Genomic DNA, 26,458 nt, shown 5'->3' on the forward strand with positions numbered 1-26,458 from the left:
AGAATAATTGACATTTTGACAGACGGTATCTGTTTACAAGATAAATTGATTCAACTTATATTTTAGAAAGCATTGTAAAGCTAAAAATTCTCCATGGATATAATGATATCAATTAGGCTTCTCAGTCAGCCCTGATTTAAAAACACAAACTTTTGTTTGGTTTCAGATGGAATAGGTTGAGCTTTTATGCTGTATACTTGCATCGAACACCAAAATAAAAGACGTCTGCTTTCGTTGTTCTTATTTACCTCAAAACCGATTGGCTAAATTTATCAAAGAGCATTTTAAGAATTTGTTTGTCCTTGAAGATGACAGTTTTTTACAGTCATGTCCTGGGTAACTGGCTGAAAGATGAGGAATCAAGTAGACATGACTTAACAGATGGCTTTATGACACTGTTACTTTACTGAGGTGGCCATATTGCACAATCAAAATTATCCTTTTTTTTTTTTATTTTTGTTTGCTTGTGGAGATTTGTGCTCATCCAGTCACATGGGTTATAGTAAAATTAGGTACTGATGTAGGGTCAGGAGGCCTGGGGTGGCCTGTTTAACAGGTTGAGGTCAGAGCTTTATGACAACCGGCAAGATCTGCTACTCCAACCCATGTACACTATATTTTTAAGGACATGGGGTTATGCACAGGGGGATTCTTATGCTGGAACAGGTTTGAGTCTCCTAGTATAGGGAAAGTTCAAGGTCACAGCATCCTATTAAAATTGCTTACCTTTGTGGTAATGCTTTGGGGAAGAACCTCATATGACTGGAAAAGTCAGGTGTCCCATTACTTTTATCGACATACTTTTGTCTATTTGAAATTGTTGAGAAATAATTCCTTTTTTGTGACTTCAGATTTTCTAATCTGCTGCTTTGTTTTGCAAATTGTGTTGTGCCTCTGGGACACGGTTTAAGCCAGCAATTACAATTACAGCGTTTTCAGCGAGTGCTATTACAATCAGTTTTGCCTCATCAGCATGTTCACGCCTACAACGCACAATTATACAGCATTAATCTGTAGGAAGAAAGGAAGACAACCACCCTGTCTTTATCGGAGGCGCTCACAAGAGATGACAGATGGACAAACACAAACACACAGACAAGCGTTACGAGTGTTAACACATGTCAGGAATTGGACACGCCAAGTCAATATTTAGCATGCAGACAGAGGCGAGAGGTCAATGCACTGGGGTTTGTACACCATCCATCTCTTAGACACATGCAAATGAACAAACACCTCAGAGGACAAACACGCTTTCACCTTCTGACTCGGGCAGCATAGACCCCACTTGGAAAACTGTGTAACCCCTCACCGCTTATCATGGTTAATCATAACAATTGTTTGTGTGATGTGTGTGTCTGTATGAATTATCTCATTTCTATTATCTCATTTCTATTTCTAACACTGGCCTTTTTGCTCTGAAAATGATTGAATTAACCAACATTTTTCACATCCTTGTAACTCGAATGTAGAAAAAATTGTTACTCCACAACTTGTGACAGCTTCCTGTCACCTTCCTCCTAGCTTTGAATTATCGCGCTTAATATTTAATATAGCAGTCATTAACTAACACTGACAAGGTAAAGCTGTCATGGACTGTGAAGGTAATAATGGAAAATAGCAGTTAATTTGCACAGGTAGTCCCCAACTTACGGGGCGTGTGGACGAGAGCCGGTTCGCGAGTGGAGGGCGGAGCCACACAAAAAGTAAAATTAGCTTTAAAGCAGCAAAAACACAGAAAAAGAAAATGCCAGACCTCCTTAATCTTCATGAGTACCTGACTATACTCCCTTGTGAGCACAAATCCCCACAAGTACACTCCAAAATCTAGTGGGACATCTTCCCAGAAGAGTGGAGGTTATTATAACCACAAACAAAACCAGAATTTGTTAAGAACACACTTTCAAATCATATGGTCAGGTGTCCACAAACTCTTGTGTTTCATTTTAATATTCCAAGAAAGTCACAGTGTTTTAAAGCCCTCTATTAAGTAATTAAGTAAATCCCAAATATTCAAAAGATGTCTTCTTGATTCCTCATCCATCAGCCAGGCACCTGGGACATGATTGTAAAAGTCTGTCATCCTTAAGGACAAACTAACTCTTAAAATGCACTCTGATAAACTTAGGTACAAAACAACAATCGGTTTTGAGGTAAATAAGTGTAACCAAAACAGTGCCATGAAGATATGGTTTATACAAAACGAGCTCCATGGTTTAAATGTGTTTGATCGAAAGATCTTGAGTGGCTTGCTACAGATATCTGAACTCAACCCTGTTGAACATCTTTGGGATGATTGAAAGGCTGACAGCACCCCAGGCTTCCTAACCCTGGATCAGTACCTGATGCCCTTGTAGCTTAACAACCACAAATCTTTACAAGCACACTCCAAAATCTAGTGAAACATAGCAAAAAGAACAGCAAACGGGACTAAATGTGGATTGAAAAAGCACATACGAATCTTATGGCTAGGTGTCCACAAACGTTTGTCCGTATAGTGTACGAATGGGAAATGTATGCAGTAAAGCTCTGCAGCATGATTCTTGTTTTTCCTAGTTTCTCCACCCATTCTTGTATAAATGGTTTTTTTATGGATCATAATTGCATCTTGGTTACATCACTGCAATCAAGTGAATAATAAAGATCACACTCACACATTACACCATGATTAAAGAAAATTCTGATGAATTAAAAAAAAAAACATGTGTCAGGTCAAAAAAAGACTTTCTCACCAATATGTGTCACAGCTAATGAGTTGGAAAGTTGACTTAAGCTACGCAGGGAAAGTGGCATGTGTTGTTACTGGACAGCAGCACTATTATAGCAGCTGGGAGTCTTTTTTCACTCCAGAGCAGTGACATCCACGCCATTTCCGGATGCCGTCTTAGTGTTTGGTTTTGCTCTTTCCTAATTCTTCATCACTCGCTCACTCGCTCTGTCTCTTGTACGTTATGTCTGGCACAACGCTCTGTAAATTCATCGTCCCCTGCGTGAGTGCTTACACAGGAGTTAATAAGCCTTCCATCATTTTTTTACTTTTTTTCCATCCATCCTTTTGTTTGGAGCTTTAAGAACTGTCTGTAGTAATAGTGGAAATAATGCTAATAATAATAATATAAAGAAGAACAAGAAAAAAAAATATTTAATCAAAACTCCACCTTCCCTCGGAGAGAAACATCCTCTCAATTCAAAATTCCTACCGGTGCACGGGGGTTTGAGGGGAACATGAAACCTTTTATTCTTCCTTATTACTCACAAGCCATTAGGCACGAGTGTGATATGAATTACGATGTCTGGTTTTGAAGCCACCTATTTCTGGGTGATGTACAAACAAACTCTTCAGAGGAATTTCTGTTTGCACAATGCTAAGTGTTCTCCAAACAAAACAAAACAACTTTGTAAGGAGCGGTATAAACTTCTCGTGATTCATGATGCAGCACTTCTCCCCTTTGCACTGGTCACATGCAACACCTATACACACACACAATGTATTAAAGTACTGTATGTGCTTGGAAAGGAACTCGCATGGCCCAGACCCAGACTTGTGTGAGAACAAATCTTCAGTTGTTGAACTTAAAGATGATAAATCATTTGTGTACTGTGCTGAAGTGATTTAACAACCCCATACACATACACACACTGTTGTGCCTTAGCCATGGCTGTAGCTTTGTTCCCCACTTATCACATAAGAGCAGTATGTATGAGGGTTTATTTTTATTTCGTTTCAATTAATTAAATATATCTATTTATTTATACTTTTCATCTTTTATTTAGATTTATTTTTTGTTTATTTCATATTTTATTACATTTTTTTTTGTAACTGAAATATCTTCGCTTGGCAAAAAAATCTGTCATTAAAACAGTTCCCTTGTGGCCCTGGACTTGTTTGAGCTTCATGTTTATGACCTCAGAGATCGAATTCAAGTCCGGCTTTATCCCTAAGCAGAAAAAACAAAAAACAGGAAGAAGTCTAAAAAGCGTAACGCCTCAAGACACGAGCTGAGAGAAACGACAAGCTGAACTCTTTACATGGAAGTTAATTAGCACCCTGAGCACACTGCTGCTGGTTTGCCGATGGAGTTCTTCATAATATAAATAGCTCCAGTTAATGTGTGATGAACACAAGGCCAAACTTTCCTATATGATTAAAGAGAAACACACCTATGCTTCTACTGTCTAAGATAGGAAAAAAACTTCCTTGTAAAGCACTCATTAGGGAACAGTTTACTGAACAGTACACTTCAACAATGATAGAATGATAGAACTGTAATGAATGGACATTCTGTGCCACCCAGTTGAGGATGGGTTCCCTTTTGAATTTGGTTCCTCTAAGGGTTTCTTCCTCATGCCATCTCCGGGAGTTTTTCCTTGCCACTGTCGTTCACTGGGGATAAATTATATATTTTTTATAACCTATTTGTCTTTGTAAAGTGTCTTTGGGACACAGTGATGTGAAAAAGGGTTTCATCCAAGAGGTCACAGAAGACCCCACAACAACATCCAAAGATCTGCAGGCCTTACTTGGCTCAGTTAAGGACAGTGTTCATGACTCCACCATAAGAAAGAGATCGGGCGAAATGGTCTGCATGGCAGAGTTCCAAGAGGAAAACTGCTGCTGAACAAAAAGAACATAAAGACTCGTCTTAGTTTTGCAAAAAAAACATCTTGATGATCCCCAAGACTTTTGGGAAAATACTCTGTGGACAGACAAAAGTTTAAGTTTTTGAAAGGTGTGTGTCCCATTACGTCTGCCCTAAAATAATGCCGCATTTCAGAAAAAGAACATTATACCAACAGTAAAATATGGTGGTGGTAGTGTGATGGGTCTGTTTTGCTACTTAAGGATCTGGAAGACTTGCTGTGATAAATGGAACCATGAATTCTGCTGTTTACCAAAAAATCCTGAAGGAGAATGTCCGGCCATCTGTTCATGACCTCAAGCTGAAGCGAACTTGGGTTCTGCAGCAGGACAATGATCCAAAACACACCAGCAAGTCCACCTCTGAATGGCTGAAGAAAAACAAAATGAAGACTTGGAGTGGCCTAGTCAAAGTCCTGACCTGAATCCTATTGAGATGCTGTGGCATGACCTTAAAAAGAAGGTTAATGCTCCAAAACCCTCCAATGTGGCTGAATTACAACAATTCAGCATAGATGAGTGACCAAAATTCCTCCACAGTGCAGTTATAGACTCATTGCAAGTTATCACAAACGCTTGATTGCAGTTGTTGCTGCTAAGCGTGGCCCAACCAGTTATTAGGTTTAGGGGCAAACCCTTTTTCACACAGGCCATGTAGTTTTGGATTTTGTTTTCTTTTAATAATCAATACCTTTATTTAAAAACTGCATGTTGTGTTCACTTGTGTTATCTTTTACTAATATTTAAATTAGTTTGATGATCTGAAACATTAAAGTGTGACAAACATGCAAAAAAATACTTTTTCACACCACTGTAAAAATAAAACTTAATTGAATTAAACATAATTCTAATCTGTATCAGTAACACACAGCAAAGAGAATGAAAACAAAGTGCAGGAATGGATTTCCCCGCTTTCCAATATTTCTTTTGCAGCATAAGATGAAACTTTTATGCATACCGTCGCAGATCTTCACAGCCAGGCTTTAACCAGGCTCCAGTTAATGATGTATGATGATTTAATGAAGTGAGCATTAATCATTCTCACACAGTCAGTGTCACAGACTGCACTCCAGCTGCGCAACACAACTGCTTTAAAGCTGAGGCACTTAAAAGCCATCATCATCATCATCATCATCCTTATGATTTTACCATCACAACAAAAATATTCATACATGTCTTTAAAAAAGAAAAATCCCTTTCTCCTTCTTTCTTTCTTTTGAAATAATCTTGCTATATATTTTATAAATGGCAAACAGCATGGAATCTGCAATAAATAAATAAAATAATATTAATAATAATAATAATAATAATAATAATAATGAGGTTGATGGCTGGATTGGTGAATGCACTCATAGTTTGAAGAATTGATAACTAGATTGATGGACACATTGAGGAATTTATAACTTGATCAAATGATTGTTGGACGATGTGATAGTTTAAGAAATTAATTGATTAATTGATGTGTTAAAAGGTTGAAGAGTTGATAGATTGATGAATTGATTTTATTGGTGTGGTAGATTAATGGCTGCATTAGTTTAAAGATTTGATAACTTGATTGATGGATGCACTGCTAATTTGATAGATTGATTGAAGGATTGGTGGATGCATGATTGAGGTATTCGTGGAATTATTGGGATATTGTTGGATAGACCGATGGTCCCTTCTGGCTTGTTTGACAATGCTATGGGTGCCGTCATCGGCAAGTTCCAGGAGACGAAGAAACAGCTGCGTTTCTGCGCTCCCAAGGGGCTACTGTCAAGCGCAGCCTCAGCCCGGAGTTACCGGGCATCGCGAAGCAAAAACAGAGCGTTGCCACCCGGGGCCAAAGGGCCCAAAGTGCTCTAGGCCCAACCCCAAGGAGTCGGCAGACCTAAGGGTCCTTTAGATAGATCTAAAGGACGCATACTTCCACATATGCATCCTTCTAGGTCACAGGCGGTTCCTAAAGTTTGCTTTCGGGGGCAAAGCTAACCAATATCGGGTCCTCTGGTTCGGCCTTGCGCTCTCACCTCGCACCTTCACGAAGTGCATAGATGAGGCCTTGACCCCCTAAAACTCCAGGGCATCCGCATTTTAAACCATATCGACAATTGGTTGATTTTAGCTTGATCAGAGCTTCTGGCAGTCCGGCATCACTATATTGTTCTCTTCTGTATGAAGAAGCTGGGGTAAGACTAAATGCCAAGAAGAGTGTGCTTTCTCCAGAGAACAGAGAACCACCTTCTTAGGCGTAGTGTGGGATTTACACAGCCTAGGATCGAGGCTATCCTTACTGCAGTCAAGAGAGTGGCAGCAGCGTCCAGTGTGATTCAACTTGGCCTACACATCAGACCCCTCCAGTGGTGGTTTAGAGACAGAGGGTTCTCCCGCAAGAGCAACCCACTTCGCACTATCAAGATCTTGCGGCGAGTCCTTTAAGTCTTAGATATGTGGAATTAACCTGCCTTCCTGTCTCAAGGACCCATCCTGGGAGCTGCTTGTCATTGCATAATGTTAATGATGGATGAGTCCCTTATAGGGTGGGGGGCAGTCATGAGTGGCCAAGGTCGGTGGAGCAGGCTGCATCTCACATGGCACATAAACTGCCTGTATATGTTGGCTGTGTTTACCACTTCCTCCCAGACCTGAGGGATCACCATGTGCTGATCCGTACGGACAACACATCGGTGGTCTCTTATATCAACCATCGGGGGGGGGTCTGCGATCTCGCCCCTAAAGAGGCTGGCACGGCAGATCCTCCTGTGGGCCCAGGGAAGACTGCTCTCAGTGAGGGCTGCTTACATTCCTGGGTACCTAAATCAGGGAGCAGACGCCTTCTCGAGGCGTGGCCCGGGGAATAAAGGCTCCACCACTAGGTGGTGAAGCAGAAATGGCAGCGGTTGCTCACCCAGCTCCTTGGGGCTGGATGCCATAGTACAGACGTGGCCAAAGCTACGCCTGTATGCCTTTCCCCCTATTGCAATGCTTCCGGGAGTTCTGGAGAGAGTTTACCGGAATGGAGTCCGTCTCCTGGTGGCCCCTCGATGGATGGGCAGACCATGGTTTGTGGACCTGGTGTCCCTCCTTGAGGAACCTCTTTGGGAGATTCCACCTAGGAGGGATCTTCTTTCCCAGGCAGAGGGAGGCACAGTTCCTAGCAGCTGGTCTCTCTACCGAGGTTAGTGGAAACTATTCTCCAATCCAGAGCTCCCTCTACAAGAATGTCGAACGCCGCTAAATGGCGTCTGTACAGCACTTGAATGCAGTTAACTGCCTGGTTGGTTCAGTGCTGTAGTTCCTGCAGTAACAGTGCGGCAGGGTTAATTCCCTCGACCCTGAAAGGTTACGTGTTCGCTATTGTGGCTTATTGTACTCGCGTCTCTACTCTACTTCGTCTATCCATTGGCCAGATTTCACACGTGATTCAAAGCATGATCAACGCGGAAGCGTTCCCAAAGCGTTGCGACGCAGTGTTTCGTTCCCTCAGGAAACTAGGCTTACATACGTAACCTAGAGACGTTCTTTATCCTGTCTTCAAATCCTTGTGATCATTCTGATCAGTATCTTTCAGGCTTCACCTCTTGAGGTTAGCAATGGCTAAACACATTTAGACACTTCAAAGGCATGTCGGTTGTCCCTGCTCAGTGATGTTAGCGCATCAGTGTTGATGCTTTTCGACAAGTCATTACATGAGGATTAGAGTTACTTCATGTCTGATGAATACCAAGTGGGTTATTGTAATGAAGCACGTCACATAGGTTTTGCTTACAGATACTGTATGTGAAGCATTATATGCACCAAACTAATCCTGCTAAATACTTAGCAATGATAAAACCTAACAATGAAAACTATTGCAATCATAACATAGCTTATTTCTGTTAACCAAAAAATTTCTCAATCATGTGGCTGAAAAGGTAAGCTGGATAAATATCTACATTTTCTTTCTTTTCTCACATCTTAAATTCTGTAAATATTCAAAAGAGGTCTGTTTTTCCATTGGTTTAATCTGGACCTTCAATCGATGGGGCCCTGAGTTTTTTGGACCATTGGTTTTGGACTCTGACGATCTACTGATTTTATTAGAAGAATGTAAAAAAAATGTTTAGATATTGACGCAAAGAAAGGTTGAGCTGATTTTGTTCTAGGTTTTATTTATTTGTTTATTATATTTGTTTATTATTTTTGTTTCCTTTTGCACAGATTTAAAATCCAAAGTTCTGTTTGGTGAATTTGATTTGTATTTAGGTCATAAATGTTAGGTTCGGTCGTATACCCAAGAACAAAAAAGAAGTCAAATTTGTGTAACATTTGTTGAGGATTTTATGTGTCTTAAATAGCCAAATTTATCCATTACAAACGTTTTGGAAGCAGTTGGAATGCATGGTCGTGTACTTGTTCTGAGAATTGCAGAAAGCAGCTTTTTATAAAACATTATTAGAAAGCAATAAAACATTATTAGAAACGGTTCTGAATGTTGGCTAGAAAGTCAGTACATTATGTGTTCAACAGATTAAAGACTAGAATGTGATTAGAAAGTTATTTTATAAAAAAAAAAAATTAAATATTATGTTGGAATATGCACTAGTCAGGGTGGTGGAAAAAAACAAGCAGCGGAACAGATGGTGAAGTGATGCAGGAGCAATGTTTGTTTGATTAAACTGATTGAGGCAACAAGTTAACACTTGGTAAAAGGTGTGTGTGTGTGTGTGTGTGTGTGTGTGTGTGTGTGTGTGTGTGTGTAATTATTTTTTATGAGGAAGTGTTTCTGCAATTGTCCTTTAAAAATACATACAACTGAAATTAAACCCTTTTAGAGCCACAGGTTTCCACATTACTATCTAATCAAGTCAAGTCAAGTTAAGTCAAGAAGCTTTTATTGTCATTTCTACCATATAAAGCTGACGCAGTACACAATGAAATGAGACAATGTTCCTCCAGAACCCTGGTGCTTCATTAAACAACATAGAGCTACAACACACAACATAAAGTTACATAACAGAACACAGAGTTAAGGACAAAAGTAAGTGTCCTCGCCACATAAAGTGCATTGTGTGCAACCGAGTGCAAACAGTGCAGACAAAGAACAGTGTGGACAGACAACACAAGACAGTGTGGGTAAGATACACACCACAGAATACAAAATAACGTTGACCAGTAAACCTATTGTATACTATGATTATACAGTAATGTGCTATTAGTCTATAAACAAGAGTGTATTTGTAAAGATAAACACAATTTAGCACAAAAACAGCATGTAAACTGTATAATATAATTAAATATAAATATAAGATAGGTGGTGGAATGGATTAAGATGAGTAATGGGTGTGTGTTGAGTTCAACTTGTACAGTTCAGTAACACACAGTTGAGTTTGTGTGAGTTTGGTACAGTTTAGTTTTGTGTGTTTAGGGGCCCGATGGCTTGAGAAAAAAAAACTGTTGCAAACTGTTGTCTGGATGTGAGGCCTGAATGCTTCGAAACCTCTTTTCCGATGGTAGAAGAATGCAAAGTGTGTGTGTGTGAGGGGTGTGTGGGGTCGTCCACAATGCTGTTGGCTTTGTGGATTCAGCGTGTGGGTTTATTTATTTTTTTTACAGTACGACTCCCCACCTGTCAGCAGCGTAGTTTATATGGCTCAGGTTTAACTGTTATTTGTACAGTGATATCAATCGGAAGTCATTCTTCAGTCTTTTTCCACACACTTCTGTTCCTGTAATAAGACAGGGACAACCGTGCCAGGCTCAGTCCAATTTAGAAAGTAAATATCCACAGCCTTTTTTTTTCTCATTTAATTACATTTTTGTATACAGTAAGTTTAACAAACGAATATTGTTACAAAGCAGCTTTACAAAAAAAAAAAATATATTCAAAATATATAATGTGCCCTTTACTATTATTGGAAAATAGAATTGAGACACGACTTTTCCAGCCATATTGTGTGCAATTTTATTCCCAAACTGTTACCACAAATATGCAAAGTTAGATCCACACAATTGTACGGGATGCCTTTGGATGGGGTAGCATTACATTTTCCATTCACTTAACTATGAGACCCAAACCTGTTCCAGCATGACAATGCTCCTGTGCACAAAGTAAGCTCCATGAAGATATGGTTTGGAGGGAAAGGATCTTGATTGGCCTGCCATAGCGCTCTGAAATGTTCCCTTTTTGAATACATTTGGAATAAATTAAAATGCTGACTGGACTCCAGGCTTCCTCGCCTCACCTACATATGACTTTACTAACACCCTTGTGGCTGAAAGAGCACAAATCTCCACAAGCACACTCCAAAATCCAGTACAACATCTTCCCACAAGAGTGGAGTTTATTATAACAAAGCTTTTAGGCATTATTAACAATGCTGTAGTGACGGAGATGAGCTACTGTTTAACTTTTTTTCCTCTAGCAGAAGATTATGAGTAAAATCCCAGGATTCTTCCTAGTCGCTTAATCTCTCTCTTCAGTCTGACTGATTATTTTGATCAGCCGTACTTCATCTGCAAAGTTGCCTCATACTCGTCCATTTTATCATGTACAGTATTACCCCTGCATTTAAAATGACTTCACACCTTATCACTTATCAAAAGCAGCGAGAAAGTAGATTTTCTACCTGAATAATGGCCACTCAAACATCACTTTAGACACTACAAATCAAACCTGCCTGCAGTCACAGTGACGAATGTTGGCTACATTATCAGTCTGAACGTTTTAAAAGGTAGCCGTGGCTGCACTGTGACAAATGGCAAGAAAATATCTTGAGCTATATAATCTGTCAAATGCCCATGTAGTGATTTATATTGTATAAGGCTTGAGCTCTATTTGAAGGAGATTCCTGTTAAGTACAGTATAGGATTTGGAAAAAAACTTGATGTCACCCAACTTCAGGTCCCGTCCTTCTCTGGACATGTTTAAATCAACATGCTTTTTTAAATTTATCATGGTTGATCCAGCCCTTTTTCTTTGCCCTAATTCTTTTTACTTTTTATTAATATAATCTTTTTAGAAAAATATTAATCTGTTATGTTCTTGTTTTTTTATTTTTCATTACACATTATGAGAGGGACAGCGCATGTTTTGGAGCAAAGTAAGAGAGGTGAGATTGAGATGGTTTGGACAGAGGAGGGACATGGGGTATATCAGTAGGAGAATGCTGAGGATGGAACTGCCAGGAAGAAGGAAAAGAGGAAGGCCAAGGAGAAGGTTTATGGATGTGGTGAGGGAAGACATGCAGGTAGTTTGAAAGAGGCAGATGTAGAGGACAGGGGGTATGGACAGTATGGAGACGGATGTTCCCTGTGGCGACCATGAATGGGAGCAGCTGAAAGAAGAAGAAGAAGATTACACATAGCAGGATAGAAATTGTCAGTAAAAATACAAATACTAAACTCTTACCTATCAGATAATTATTAGTTCTCATAATTTATATTTTGTTTGATAAACATTGATTGAATATAATGAAGTATAAAAAAATGTATATTACAAGTTCCAAAAACTTGCTGTTTGTCACAGGAAATGTTTTCTTAATTTATTTGTTTGTTTGTTCACTTACTTATTACTTTTTGTCCACATAATATCCAGTCTAAAAGTGGTGCATGATTTGCTCCTGAGTATCAGATCTGTAGCATTTTGTTTTCTTTCTTTCTTTCTTTCTTTCTTTCTTTCTTTCTTTCTTTCTTTCTTTCTTTCTTTCTTTCTTTCTTTCTTTCTTTCTTTCTTTCTTTCATTTAATTAATTCAATTAAAATAAATGTATTTATTTATTTATTTATTTGTTTAAATTCTAACTAAGCACACAAAGTTTATTTTGTAAGTATTTTTTAATCTTATTTAGACATCTCCTGGGTTATGCTTCTATGTTAAAACATTATTTATACCATTTTGATTCATTATTTTAATTAAATTTTGCTGCTTAAAATAAAAATATAAAAAATATCTAAAATTATCATTTCTATTAAATTAAACTGGCTGTATTTCATAGTTTGTTTAAATTGTTTATATAAAAAAAATCCTTGATTGTGTTTAATGTAACTGTATGTATTAAACCCTGTGAAAACTCCACACATACACGGGGCAGAAATCAAACTCCACACAGACAGGATTCGCTGCAACCACTCCTGCACTCCTACTGGAGTCAGGCGACCGCTTTGTGCTTGATTAACTGTTTCTATCTTTCTGTTATTCTTGCAAGCATTTAAAAAAAATCAGATCATGGCCTTTTGAAAATATTTTTCATGAAGCTTTTTTTTTTTTTTTTTCTGTTTGGCTGTCAAAACTAGTTTTCCTTCATGCAACTATAACAAAAGCTAATATCCGAGACATAAACCCTGAAGTCCCAGATGCCCCAGCCCGACTTTTCATTCCACCTCCATCTTTCTGCTATTCTCTCATTCATGACGCCGATGAAACTTTTTTCCGACTTTATTCCCAGATTTACATTTCTCATGTCAGACCGAATAAATCAGCAAACAATAAGGAGCAACGTCGAGCCTTAGCAACTCTACAAGCTTCACATCTTTTCCTTATAAGCATCTAAACTGATCATATCATCACTTGTCCTGACTGTTACATCTGACCAGCTCCATTTATGCTCATATCCGTGCTGTTTATTCAGGACTACGCTGCTTTCACCGATACAAGATAGCGAGGTTATTAAAGTGCATGCCTGGTCCATGTAAAGCTCACCAAAGCCTTGCGATATGTCTGAAAGAACTTTTATACCTGGAGGTAAATAGTGAGGCATGTCCTATAATGCTTTAAGGCAGAATCCGAGGGCTCCAGCAAGCAATGCAAATGTGTTATGATAACAATTATCATCTATTTCTCAGAGAATGTGTGTGTATGGGATAGACTGTGTGATATTGAAAGTGAATTTTTTTTTTTATATAATTGCAATTTAAACACAATGATAATCATCATCATTCTAACCTCCAAACATAATTCCCTCAACACCATCTGGAAATGCTAAAATAGCTAAAAGAGAATGTAATGCAGAACAGTGAACTAGTTTGGTCCATTAATACATATGCAAACACTCTATTTGGACTAAAGTTTGTGGGCACCTGACCATACGATTAGTATGTGCTTAAGTCATATTTAGTCCATTTGCTCTAATAATTACCTTCACTCTTGGGAGAAGACGTTCCACTAGATTTTGGAGTGTGCTTGGGAAGATTTTTGCCACGAGAATGTTAGTTCATTCAGGTACTGATGTAGAGTAAAGAGGCCTGGGGGTGCATTCAGCATTCGAATTCATCTCATAGGTATTTAATTGAGCTTTAAAACAGGCCATTCAAGATCTTGCACTCCTAACCATCTGAAGCATATCTTTATGGTGCTGGATTTGTGCGTGGGGTGGTGTCATGCTGGAACAGGTTTGGGTCTCCTAGTTCAAGTGAAGGAAAAATTGCTTCCAACTTTGAAGTGGAAGCTCAGTGGATAAGGTATTGGACTTTAGTTTGGAAAGTCACAGGTTCAAATCCCACCACTACCAAGCTGCCACTGCTGGGCTCTCCTGCTCAGTTGTAAGTTGCTCTGGATAAGTGTGTTTGTCAAATGCCATCCTTTGTGGTAACAATTTGGCTGGAAATGTCCTATGTCCCAATATTTTTGTAAAGAGTTGTCTAGACTGTTGTCATTATTCTTTCTTGAACAAAAACATTTGTTTAAACAAAATTTAAAACTAGACAACTTACAATGATGTCAAGTGTCCTTGTTTGCCATCACCAAGACCCGGTGGTTCTTGCATCGTTCTGGTTTAAAGAAATAGCATTACTCTCTCCCCCGTCAGTCACAGTGACACTAGCCAATCATGCCAGTGGAAGTATGTGGAAGAGGGCATACAGCACTTCTTTCTGAATCTGTTACAATTCTGTATGATGCAGCATGAAAAAGTGGTTTGCTTGACATGTCGAAATTGCATAGTATGTGTGTGGGAAATGTTGAAATTAAGAAGAGGAAATAAAATCTATATAAGAATACAAAAACACATTTTGAAAAGCAGTGAGGAGTCGTTCAGCTCCAATAAATGCTTTGTTGAGATGTTCTTTGGTATATAGGTTATGCCAGATTTAACAATGGTTATTTTGTACTTTATGTTCAAAATGTGCGTTGTAGTGGGCGTGGCCACACACATTGAGCTTGGTCACATGACTAATACAGGCTGTGTATGTAGGTTGTACATATGAGCTTAATACCTTTCAAAAAACCCTGAAGAGCATTTTTTTCTCTTTATTGTTGCATGTTTTTTTTTAAATCAGCTACCACTGGGGCAGTGGTAGTCCAGTGGTTAAGGCTCTGGGTTACTGATCACAAGGTCAGCGGTTCGAACCCCAGCACAGCCAAGCTACCACTGTTGAGCCCTTGAGCAAGGCACTTAACCCTATCAGCTCCAGGGCGCATGGCTGACCCTGCGCCTGACCCCAGCTTCCAGATGAGTTGGGATATGCGAAAAAACTAGAAATTTCCCCACTGTGGGACGAATAAAGGTTAAATTAAATTAAATTAAATTAATAGTTCTGTTCTTATGAGACATGAAAGGAAATATTGAACACTGCTGTTTTTATTTATTGTGAAGAAAATGTTCAAAATTATCCATTTTACCCAAACTAATCCAGTCTGTATAAGGCTTATTAGGTGTATTTTTACTTTTCTCAGCAAATTATGCATGGTAAAGGCTTGTCCAAGTGTGTGTGTGTGTGTGTGTGTGTGTGTGTGTGTGTGTGTGTGTGTGTGTGTGTGTGTGTGTGTGCGTGTGTCTATGTGCATAAAATGCGACATAAATTCAATATCGGTGTGTGAGAGCCAAGCAGATTTACATTCATGTTTGAAGCAGTTGAACGCATTGTGTGTGTGTGTGTGTGTGTGTGTGTGTGTGTGTGTAAAAGATGGGAGAGAGAGAGAGAGAGAGAGAGAGAGAGAGAGAGAGAGAAAGCAAGCAACAGTATGAGTCTAGACCTCATACTATGATAATAATATGAGGACTAGTAGTTTCAGCACAACTGGTTCTCATCAGGTGGTTCTCTTGTAGGAATTCTGAGCCACATGCTTCCACAAAGAATCTTTTTCAGTTTAATTAAGAAATGTACCTTTCTTTGTCACCCAAATGTACTAAAAATGTTTTATTCCTATTAATTCAAAGGGGTGCCAATATTTGTGCAACATATTTAAGAAAGATATTTTGCAGTTTTTAATGTTTTTTAAACTTTTTTTCTGCCTCTTTCAGACTCCCATATACACTTCCTGTATAAGCTGAGGCAAACTTACTGTATATTCTTAACCTACTGCATATACATTTATGTTAATTTGCTTTTATTTTTCTTTGTGGTTCTTAGTGGAGTTGTTCGATCTAAAATAAGAAAGGAGTGCCTCAAAGAGCCTTCATCCAGCTCCCTCAGGCCATCCACGTCATCCTCCGCACAGCTCACAAACTTACTCAGAAATCCCTGCTTAACTTCACTGATTCACAGCTCGTTTAATGCCTGTTTAAACCAGGTTTCCCTTTACAAGCATGCTCTTATGACTTTTAAAATCAGTGGCATTAAAAAGCAGTAATTTTGTTTCAATTAATGTGAATTTCAAAGCCAAGAATAGAGAAAAGAATGTAGTTACTATGTAGCTATGTAGTTAGTGTACAGTATTGGGACACCTGAAAAAAACTAAAAGTTGGAGACCCACAATTGTATAGAATGTCTTTGGAGTAATGCGGTAGAATGAAATTTTTCATCACTTGAACTTGTGCATGAAGATTTTGAGTGATCTGCTATAGCGAGGTGAACCCAACCCTACTGAACACCTTTGAGATGAATTAGAATGCCGACTGCACCCCAGGCCTCCTCAACTCACCTACATCAGTACCTGACTTTAATAAACACCCTTGTGGCTGAATGAGCACAAATCTCCACATGCCAAAATTTAGTAAAACATCTTCCCAGATGATTGAAGGTTATTATAATAGCAAATGGGGACTAAATGTAGAATTGTTTGTTCACAGAGCACATACCAATCTTATGATCAGTTGTCTACAAACTTTAGTTCATATACTGTATTATGTGAACTTGAAACAATTTGGTACTTAGGCTTCACTGGGTTATTTTTTTTAATTGCATATTTCCATAGTGGCAACTTGTCATAAAATAAGTAACTTGTCAAGAAATATAAAACAAAGATTAATGTAAAGACAAATAATCCGCCCTCCACCCCCTATACTCAGGGCAATTCAGATATCTGCAAGAATTTGAAAATGCACATTACAGACACCTCCTCTGAAATTCATGGAGTCTCCCTCATATTGATAGCGGCTTCCTGACTCACGGAAAATTGTATACAGTATCACAGAAATCGATTTCTCAGAGACAGATCGAGAGACACCAGAGAATTTCTAATGGAGGGCAGAGCTACTCCCCAGAACTGAGTTTTTGCCTGGTGTTATTAACAGCAATTAATAATGCCTGTGTCACTCTTTGTAAATAAGTACATAATACGAAAGATTGGTCTTTGAAATAATTAGTTTAAATCAGATTACCTGTCAGGGAACCACCAGCCACGCCTCCCCCAGCACTCAGCACACTTGCAGCGCCTCGCCTTCATACTAATCACCTTCACCTGTCTCCAATCTACGCTCTTCTTCATAAGGCCTCCGTTCTCACTCACACACCATCCAATCTACAGTTCATACTTGAGATCATCCCTGGAAACCCTGTTTTGGATTGTACCCGTTTCCCGGTTCGTGCTTCTACCTAAGCTTCTGTTTGTGTACTACGGCAAATAAAACGTACTGACTGTATACTGGTCTCTGACTCCTGATCCGATCTTTTGTCCAATAGCTGAAAGAACTTGTAATCGGATGACAATCAGTCTGGGGGGTATGTCACATTATAATTTCCTATGTCCTGTTCTTCTGACCTCACCAAAATCCATATCAATTATTCAGTATACCAGTATCAGTGTTGCTTTTCCTGATATTCTTCTTGCTTCTTACAGAAATCTGAACTGGCAATATTTAATATGTGATGATTTAATACAAAGTATTTGCACCTGAAATATATTAACTGTCTGCTACAATTGCTCAGGATCACAGATTGCATTTAAGCGACTATGACTGCACACCTAAACAATTAAAGAAATGTAATTAATGAATTTTCGATATGACCTAGATGAGAATGGGTTCTCTTTTGAGTCAGGGTTCTCTTAAGTTCTCTTCCTCATGCCATCTCAGGGAGTTTTTCCTTTGCCACAGTGGCCAGTGGGTCACTCATTAGGGATAAACTTACAATTCTACACTCGTTTGTACAACTTTATAGCTGCTTCATCTCCGTAAGGCTGCTTCGAGACAGTGTTAATTGGTAAAAGCGCTATACAAATCAAATTGCATTGAATTAAAATTTATTGAATTGAATTGAATCCCATCCCATTTCACATTAAGTGCATTTTCTTATCCGTTATAATAACCTACACTCATCTGGGATGATGTTGCCTAGATTTTAAAGTGTGGTTTTGGAGATTTGAACAGCCACTTGCATAATTATACAATGAAACTGGTGGTTCATTTGCTGTCTTATCTTAGAAATAAATGTCCACTCAGGAGGCATTTGCACACATGGAAAATAATACGATACAAACTATTCTGATATCACAGACAATCTAGTAGTCTGCCCTATGTTGAGGGGTGGGACAGAGTGTGGCAGGATGGGGTTGTTTTGGAATGAGTGTTGTGAGATTTTGTGCATTTGTATAACTTTTTAAGGAGAGAACACGAGTCAGGCTCCCATGTACTGTAAAGTTTGTTGCTTTTGAAAAGCCAAAATATTGGATGAAGCTACCGATTGATTATGTACTGATTATGCTTGAGCCGTTATTTTACATTTTACATAAATTTGAAAAAGAAGATCACAACAATCTAGAAATGAGGCAGATTTTAAATATTTTACATGTTGAGCATTTCAACATAATCATTTAAACTTTTTTTTTTTTTTTTTTATCCAATCTTTTTATCTCTGTGATGTTTGTTTTGAATGAATTCATTTGAAATTGTTGGAAAATTCTGGATTGATTAATAATCCAATATGGGACATGTTCAATTCTCAGCTGTACTCAGTACCCAGCCTTATTTCTTTACTTTTACTTAACTTTTTTCTTACATTCATCTTTCCTAAATTTCCACCTGGTTTTTTTTACACTTTCCTTCTGTTCCTTTCTTTCCTTCATCTCCTTCAAATATGTTTCTTAACTTTAGTTCATCTTCTTTGCCTTCATGCTGCAGTCATTCTTTCCTCTTCCTCAATGATTTCCTTTTCTTCCCTCATTCCTTCACCTACTTCCTTCTTTCTTTCATCTTTCACTCCTTTTATCTGATCCAAGTTCTTCATTTTAATTGTTTCACCCTTCTTTCTTTCTTTCTTTCTTTCTTTCTTTCTTTCTTTCTTTCTTTCTTTCTTTCTTTCTTTCTTTCTTTCTTTCTTTCTTTCTTTCTTTCTTTCTTTCTTTCTTTCTTTCACCATGCCTTTCTCTTTATTCTCTTTTTACTTATTATACCATGTTAATTGTGTTCCCTTTCATTCCCTTTACTTTCTTCACCTCCTAAACCTCAGTCTTCACCTCCATGCTGCCATCATTCTTTCCTCTTCCTAAATAATTTCCGCTACTTCTCTCGCTTCTTCACCTACTTCCTTCCTTCTTTCATCTTACATTCCTTTTATCTGATCCAAGTTCTTCATTTTTAATTGTTTCACCTTCCATCCTTTCCTCCTTCTCTTTTTTCACTTCTTATACCTTTTTATTTTGTCCCCTTTTATTCCCCTTTACTTTGTAAACCTCCTAAACCTCAGTCGCTGATTCATTCACAGAAAGATGTGGAACCTATACTTGCGTTTATTTATTTGTTTGTTTGTTCTTTGTATGTTCGTCTTCTTGCATTTTTTTTTCATGTTTAACTCCAGGAAACAGAATGTACATATCATATACATGGCTAGAATTCCAGACATAATTGTGGAATTAGGGGGAATAATAAACAAGGCCCTCTCTTTAATGGAACGGCTGAACTGTGGAAATGATGTATAGCAGCTTTTTCATCCCCTCCTTCTTGTTCTCAGGACGTCTCCGTGTTTATCGCTGTTAATCTCTTTTGCTGTTTCTCCGCTCTACTTTCAGAAAGGGAAAAAAGTGTTCTTTTTATCTTGAAAATAAGCGATTATGTCCTACAAAGAAAAATACACTAAAAATTGAAGAATACTCTGTGAAGAGTAGAAACCGCATAAGGACAGGGATAGTGTGCACCCATCTGTGTGTGTGTGTGTGTGTGTGTGTGTGTGTGTGTGTGTGTGTGTGTGTGTGTGAGGTATGCACTCTGATGACCCATTCTGATAGCTGTGTCTTTTGGTGAATTCCAACATTAATGGGTTTCCTTTGAAAAAAAAAAGAAAACATGCCTCACGCAAAGGCTTAACTGTCCCCTTTTGCACACGCACATAATGCACACACACTATTTACAGGCGTTTGAGGAAAGTTAAGGAAGGCACAGGGATTATTTAAGAGGATGATGATGAGAAGGATTTAGAAGGATGATGATGAGGATGTGTATTATCTCAGCTCTGTTAAAAACAAGGGGCTTCAGGGAAATTCTTCCTCCAGCAGAACCAGAAAGGTGTAAATCACTCAGTGCTTCTATATAAGGACAGATCAGTGTCTCGACTAATCCCTGGAGTGACAACGATTTGTGTGTGTGTGTGTGCGTGTGTGTGTGTGTGTGTTTTGCCTGGGTCATTGCCTAATTCTGTCTCCAGAATTTAAGTTTTGCTCTGACATCTGGATCCTGAAGCTTTTCATTTTCTACTGGAATGTTGCTGCTTAACCTTTAGGGTGCAATTTGGATGCAAAGTCTGTGATGGTGAGCTGCAGTTCCATCCTGACCTCCACTGTATTAGTAATTTATTCATTCATTCATCTTTCTTTCTTTCTTTCTTTCTTTCTTTCTTTCTTTCTTTCTTTCTTTCTTTCTTTCTTTCTTTCTTTCTTTCTTTCTTTCTTTCTTTTATGTTATTCCATTTCCTTCACCACCTGCTTCCTATTTTTCCTCTACTCATTTATTTCCTTTACCTACTTCACCTCCATCTTTCATTTTTCACATCTTTCATCTGAATCATTTCTTTCACCTTCAAATGTGTATCTCTTTCCTTCCTTCCTTTATTTTTGTCAGACTGTTCTCAGTTTTGTTTCTCTTTACTTCCTTTATCTTTTCAAATTTTTGACTTCATTTACTTACTTCTTTTACTTTTACCTCCAAAATCTTCCTCATTGGGAATCCTTCTTTCCTTCCTTCCTTCCTTCCTTCCTTCTTGTCTTCCTTTACTTCCTTCTTACATTTCTTCTAGATTCATTTTTTCTATTTTCTATTACCCCCAAACTTTCTTTTTTTTTTGTACTTTCTTTAAATTCTTACCCTTCACTTTCGTCACGTATTGTACGTGTGTGTGTGTGTGTGTGTGTGTGTGTGTGTGTGTGTGTGTGTGTTTTGATTACCTACTATCACTTTTTACATTACCAGTGTCTCAGCTAATCACTGGAGTGACAATGATAAGTATGCGTGCGTGCGTGCGTGTGTGTGTGTGTGTGGATTACCTATATTATTATTAATATCATTACTTATTCCCCCCTCATGAGTTGAGGCTTCTCCACTAATTCCATTTCCTAAATTTGGGCAGGTATGAATGAGGGAGGAAAAAAATAAAACATTTTGGTGTTTCAAATCCTACACCATGCACTTCACACACACGCTATTCTCAAACGTTTCCAAAACCCAAATCTTCTCGACAGCTGACACGATTTAATGCCAGCACCCTCTTATCGATGAAATAGGATTCCTGCTGCTCCATTTTTTTTTCAGAGTTTTTTTTTGGTAGTCAACTCCTAAGTTTATTTAAGAAAGTGAGGCTCTCTTGTTGCATGTGATAAAGGGGTTGGCTGCAGTAAAACAGAGCTGGCACCGCTGTTGCGCTTTCTACTTCTAGGCGATTGCACTGTCGCTCGTCTGGAGCACACACACACACACACACACACACACACACACACACACACACACACACACACACACACTCTACTTTAGTCTAAATTATGTTTTATTCAAAACATAATTTAGACTAAAGTAGAGTGTGTGTGTGTGTGTGTGTGTGTGTGTGTGTGTGTGTGCATTCACAGGCTCCAGGACAGCATGCACTTACGGCTCAGGTGGTGATGACTTCCTGCACACACACACAACTGTACGGTCAGTGATGCTGTTTCTCCACACACACTACTGCAACTCAGTTATTTATTATTACTATAGTACAATATATGGACAAAAGTATTAGGACACTTGACTTGTCCAACCGTATTTGTTTCTTGAAGGCACATTATTGTGTAGGATGTTGTAGAATTACATTTTTCCTTCATTTGAACTGCGAGACTCAAACATGTTCCTGTTCCTCTGTGCATAAAATAAGCTCCAGAATGATATAACTTTATGGGTTGGGGTGGAAGATCTTGAGTGGCCTCCTATACATTTCTGACCTCAACCCTGCTGGATGAATCGGAACGCTGACTGCAGCCCAGGCCTCCTCACATGACCTACAGCAGTACTTGACTTAACTAACACCCTTATTGCTGAATTAACAAAAATGTATATTTTAATTTAGACTTACGGCATTAAGCAGATGCTTCCAGAGGTTAATAGTTAATTGCTGGAACTATTGGCAAATATCAGCAAATATCCATAGTTCAACTACCATAGATAGTTTTCTCTGTTTTCGGTCCGCTGTCATTAAAAGAGCGGCCTCTAGAGGCGAATCACTGACACCATGTGCTGTTTGTATTTACACCTGAGACTACGCACTGCACATAATGCACTCATATTTTTTATTTAGAATTTATAAACAATATAATTACATTTATTTAAAAAATGTATACGTTTATATTTTTATTTTTATAATTTAACCTCTTGCCTTAACCAGAGCGACGTACAAAAGTGCTTTGAACTGTCTATAAATTAATAAATGAACACTGGATTTGCTAGGCTGCAAAACTCAGCCTAAAAAAAAACAGTTTGCAACCTAGCAAATTCAGTGTTGATTTGCTTATCTGTGCCAGAACAGATAATAGTAGAGTGTAGAGTAGAAGTGTAGATGTCCACAAACTTTTGTCCATATGATGTAGATTTGATGTTTAGTACCACAAAATATACACTTCTTTACACTGCACTCTTTTGACATTGTGCTCCTAATTGACATTTAGTATACTCAGGTCCATTTTCAGCTCAATGGGAATTCTGCTTGCATTCTTTAGTGTGCATAAGATGAAGTAATGAGTTTGGAGGTTAGGTTTACGGATAGGGTTACTAAGTTATTGTATTCAAGTTATTAAGTAGTTGAAAAGACGGTTTTAGGCTCATGATCATTTAAATAGATAATAATCCGTGTTTGACTCATTATTTTATTATTAGATTAGTGTGCTAACAGTTACATTGGAGTCTTTTTACATAAACTGAGTTGAATAAGCAAAGAGTTTTGTGACAAAAATGATAATAGGAATATTATAGCTATTTGGAACTTTGAATACTTTTGTACTTTTTAGATCCTCCAATAATCATGCATTTAAGAAATTCAGCCTGGATATAATATTCACATATTGACATTTCTCATTGAGTGAGCCGAATGTCTGTGACTGGCGTAGTTAGGCTCTCTAAACTCGAAGTGTCAAACTATCCTTCATGTTAATAGTGTTATAGGTTTGTCCTGTCCAATCACACAATTTTGCTGGAAGTAAAGCACCACCCACAGAGACCGTCTCTAGGTCCCTGAGGGAACAAGACGCTGTGTCAACAACTCTTTGGGAACGCTTCTGCATTTCTGCTCTCTGAATCCAACGGAAAAGCGTGACATCCCCGGCGGGATGGAGTTACGACCAGGAAGCTATAAAAGCACATGCCATGGAGACGGCGCTAGCTTTGAAAGTGAAGGAAACGCTCGCAGGGATGCAGGAAGTGTGGCCTGGAGACACACCATCTTGTTCCTCAGGGATCCAGGGTTACATATGTAACCTAGAGACGTTCCCTTTTAGGAACTCAAGCTGCATCAACAATGCTTTGGAGAACGAGTGTCGAATACCGCCAGACTGACCAATCCCTGCCTAGTGTGGATGGACACAGCTAGAACAAAGGCGACCAGCCCAGGGCGTTGCAATGTCTTGGAGCGATACCCCAGAGGACAAGGCCTTATAGGCCGCCACACCCCGGGTTGATTCCTGAGCTCTGATCCCGAAAGGAGCGGTGAGACCAGAGGACTCATAAGAGGAGTGGATAGAATGCACAGTCCACCTACTGAGGGTCTGCTTATTGGCAGGTAAACCTCTTCTTAAAAAAATTCCAGCACTGGGCCAACCGGGCAGTTAACTGGGTTTAAGTGGTGACCTAAGCACCATGTAGTAAACAGGTGCCACTTTGCAGTATTTGACCTCCTTGTGGAGAAAGCTCTGGTTTGAAGAATGTTCTCTCTAGGACCTCAGACGAGAGACCAGTGGCTAAGAGCTGTGCCACCTCAGGGGCCTCAGCCACAGCCTCCACAGCTCAAGGCAAAGGTGTAGCAAAGCACCCCGTGCCGAGGAAGAGATGGCCCCTTTTGGAAGGAATCTCTCAAGGAGGGTGTTCCAGAAGGTTTACCAGGAGTAGCACCACATTAAATGCAGCTGCCATCAGTCCCAGCAGTCTTTGAAACTGCTTCACCGTGAGTAGTCTTCTCTCACTCTTTTGACAGCCTTGAGGATAGAGTTGACTTGTGTAGAAGACAGCTGTACCGCATAACAGTCGAATCCCACACTATGCCTATTCACCAGAGAAAGTACACTTTTCTTGGCGTTCAGTTTTATCCCTAATTCCTTTATATGGGATTAACATCTCTATGCCGGGTCACCAGGTGCTCTGATCGAGCTAATATCAACCAGTTGTCGATATAGTTAAGTAATCGTATGCCCCGGAGTCTTAGAGGAGCCAGAGCTGCATCCACACAAGTTGCACAAGGCTGAACGGAAGGACCAGATATTAATAAACTTCAGCACTGAAAGCAAACCTCAGGAACTTCCTGTGTGAAAGAAGCATGGATACGTAAAAATAAGCATCCTTCAGTTTAATTGTGACAAACCAGTCCTCAGACCTGATTTGGGACACAACCTGTTTCAGGGTGAGCATCTACCTCTCATTAGAGAGTGGTTCAACTGACGTAGAGCTGAAAAAATTATCAGAGCCTGCCCGGGCCCTACCAGAGTGGGACACACCCCGTTGAACCGCGGCAGTCGAGACCTGAACTGAATCATATAGCCTCTCTCTACAGTGCCCAGGACCCACTGAGTTTTCAGGCTGCCAGATAGTCTCTAAAGGGAATCAGTCTCTCAAGACTGACCTCTGGTGTGCCTAGAGCCGAGGCTATCCCTGGTGCAGCTCTAGGGGCCTCCTAAAAGGCAACGAGCCCCCCATTCACTAAACTCTTGGGCGGAGGTACACACTGAAGATGGCTGTGCCCTGAAGCACCTCTTTATGGCAGTTTTAACGAGCCGATGCAGTGAGGGTGCCGTAGAGGGGCAGGCCAAGCTTTTCTATTAAAGAGGACAATCCTCAGATCCGTCAGTTCTTTAAACCTCAGCCTGCAGCACCGCCCAGGGTCCATAGTTTCTGGGGGAGAGCGAGTGGTGACACTCCATCTCTGAATTTCACAATGTGCCGACTGTTTCTTAGCCTCCTGGAATTTCTCAACGACCATATTCACGGCATCAGTAAACAGGTGGCACCACAGGGGCATTCATTAGAACGGCTCTATGCCTGTTAGATTGAACCAGAGGTGTCTCTGTGTAAAGACCAGGGCAGACATAGACCAGCCAATGGCCCTAGCGGTCTATTCTATGGCCCTGAGAGCCAGGTTTGTTGCATGACACATTTCTTAAATGCCATCACTGCCCGTAGGCATTCTCTCGTCAAGCTCTCACAGCAGGTCAGCCTAATAGGCCTGTAATACAGCCATGGTGTGCATGCAGCCGGCGGCCTGACCTGTCGCCGTATAAGCCTTACGGCGACAAGCCTCTGAGAACTACCTCGGCTTTGGTGGGCAGAACTGGTGCCTTAAGGGATGATGCAGCACCCGGGGAGAAATAGCCAGCCAACGTTTCTTCAACCTAGGGCATTGTTCCACAACCACACTCTTTCAGCCCTACTATATTAGCATAGAGAGAAACGTTGGAGGCGGTCCAAATAAGGGTTATTCTATGATCTGGTCACCTCACTGTTCAGATCTGGGAAAAAAAGCAGAACCAGCGTCCCCAGGTTTAGGGGATGTTGTTTCTACATATCCAGCTTGGCTACAGCCTAAATCACTACCTCCAACAGCTCCTCGAACTGAACTGGCTGTGGGGGCGTATCCTTTATCGGATTGCTGGTGTCCATACACTCCCCCTCCTTGGAGGAAGAGAAGTGAAGCGCAGTGCTCTCTGCACAAGGAGAAGAAATCGCTAAAAGGCATGCTTCCGAACCCTGAGAGAAAGCACTGAATCTTTTTTATGAGCCCAAAGACATGAATTTTCCGCTTAGCCTTAGCAGAAGTGGGGTCAGAACCATGAGGAGCGGGAGCCCCCTCCTCGAAGAGCACTTTCTTGGAGCTAAGCATCTATAAAGGGGTGGTGGGGGCGGGGGGTGTCAAAGAGGAACACACACAGTCTGAAAGCCTGCTTGCCTTTATACTGCCTTTCTATTTTCATTCTGTTATTTTATTTAAATTTTTGTTACTGTGACTTACCTGCAGCAAAAACAGACCCAAACAGAGTTCTTCTTGAACAAACAGA

The 26,458-nt window shown here is 39.6% G+C and overlaps 1 protein-coding gene across 6 annotated transcripts in view; it reads left to right on the forward strand.

The window, feature by feature from the left end:
* chrm3a (cholinergic receptor, muscarinic 3a) overlaps positions 1 to 26,458 on the forward strand; it is a 170,262-nt gene that overhangs the window by 18,986 nt on the left and 124,818 nt on the right. For 3 of the 6 annotated variants that reach the window (XM_046855641.1, XM_046855639.1, XM_046855642.1), the window contains one exon: positions 21,800 to 21,866. The exons of 1 other annotated variant lie outside the window; for it this stretch is intronic. The gene's annotated coding sequence lies outside the window, so the exon portion shown is untranslated. Of the gene's footprint in view, positions 1 to 20,459; positions 20,493 to 21,799; positions 21,867 to 26,458 lie in introns of those variants that run through there. 2 more of the 6 variants (XM_046855643.1, XM_046855640.1) reach the window with 2 other exon arrangements.

Source organism: Silurus meridionalis, chromosome 8 (genome assembly GCF_014805685.1).
Source record: "Silurus meridionalis isolate SWU-2019-XX chromosome 8, ASM1480568v1, whole genome shotgun sequence".
Taxonomy (NCBI): domain Eukaryota; kingdom Metazoa; phylum Chordata; class Actinopteri; order Siluriformes; family Siluridae; genus Silurus; species Silurus meridionalis.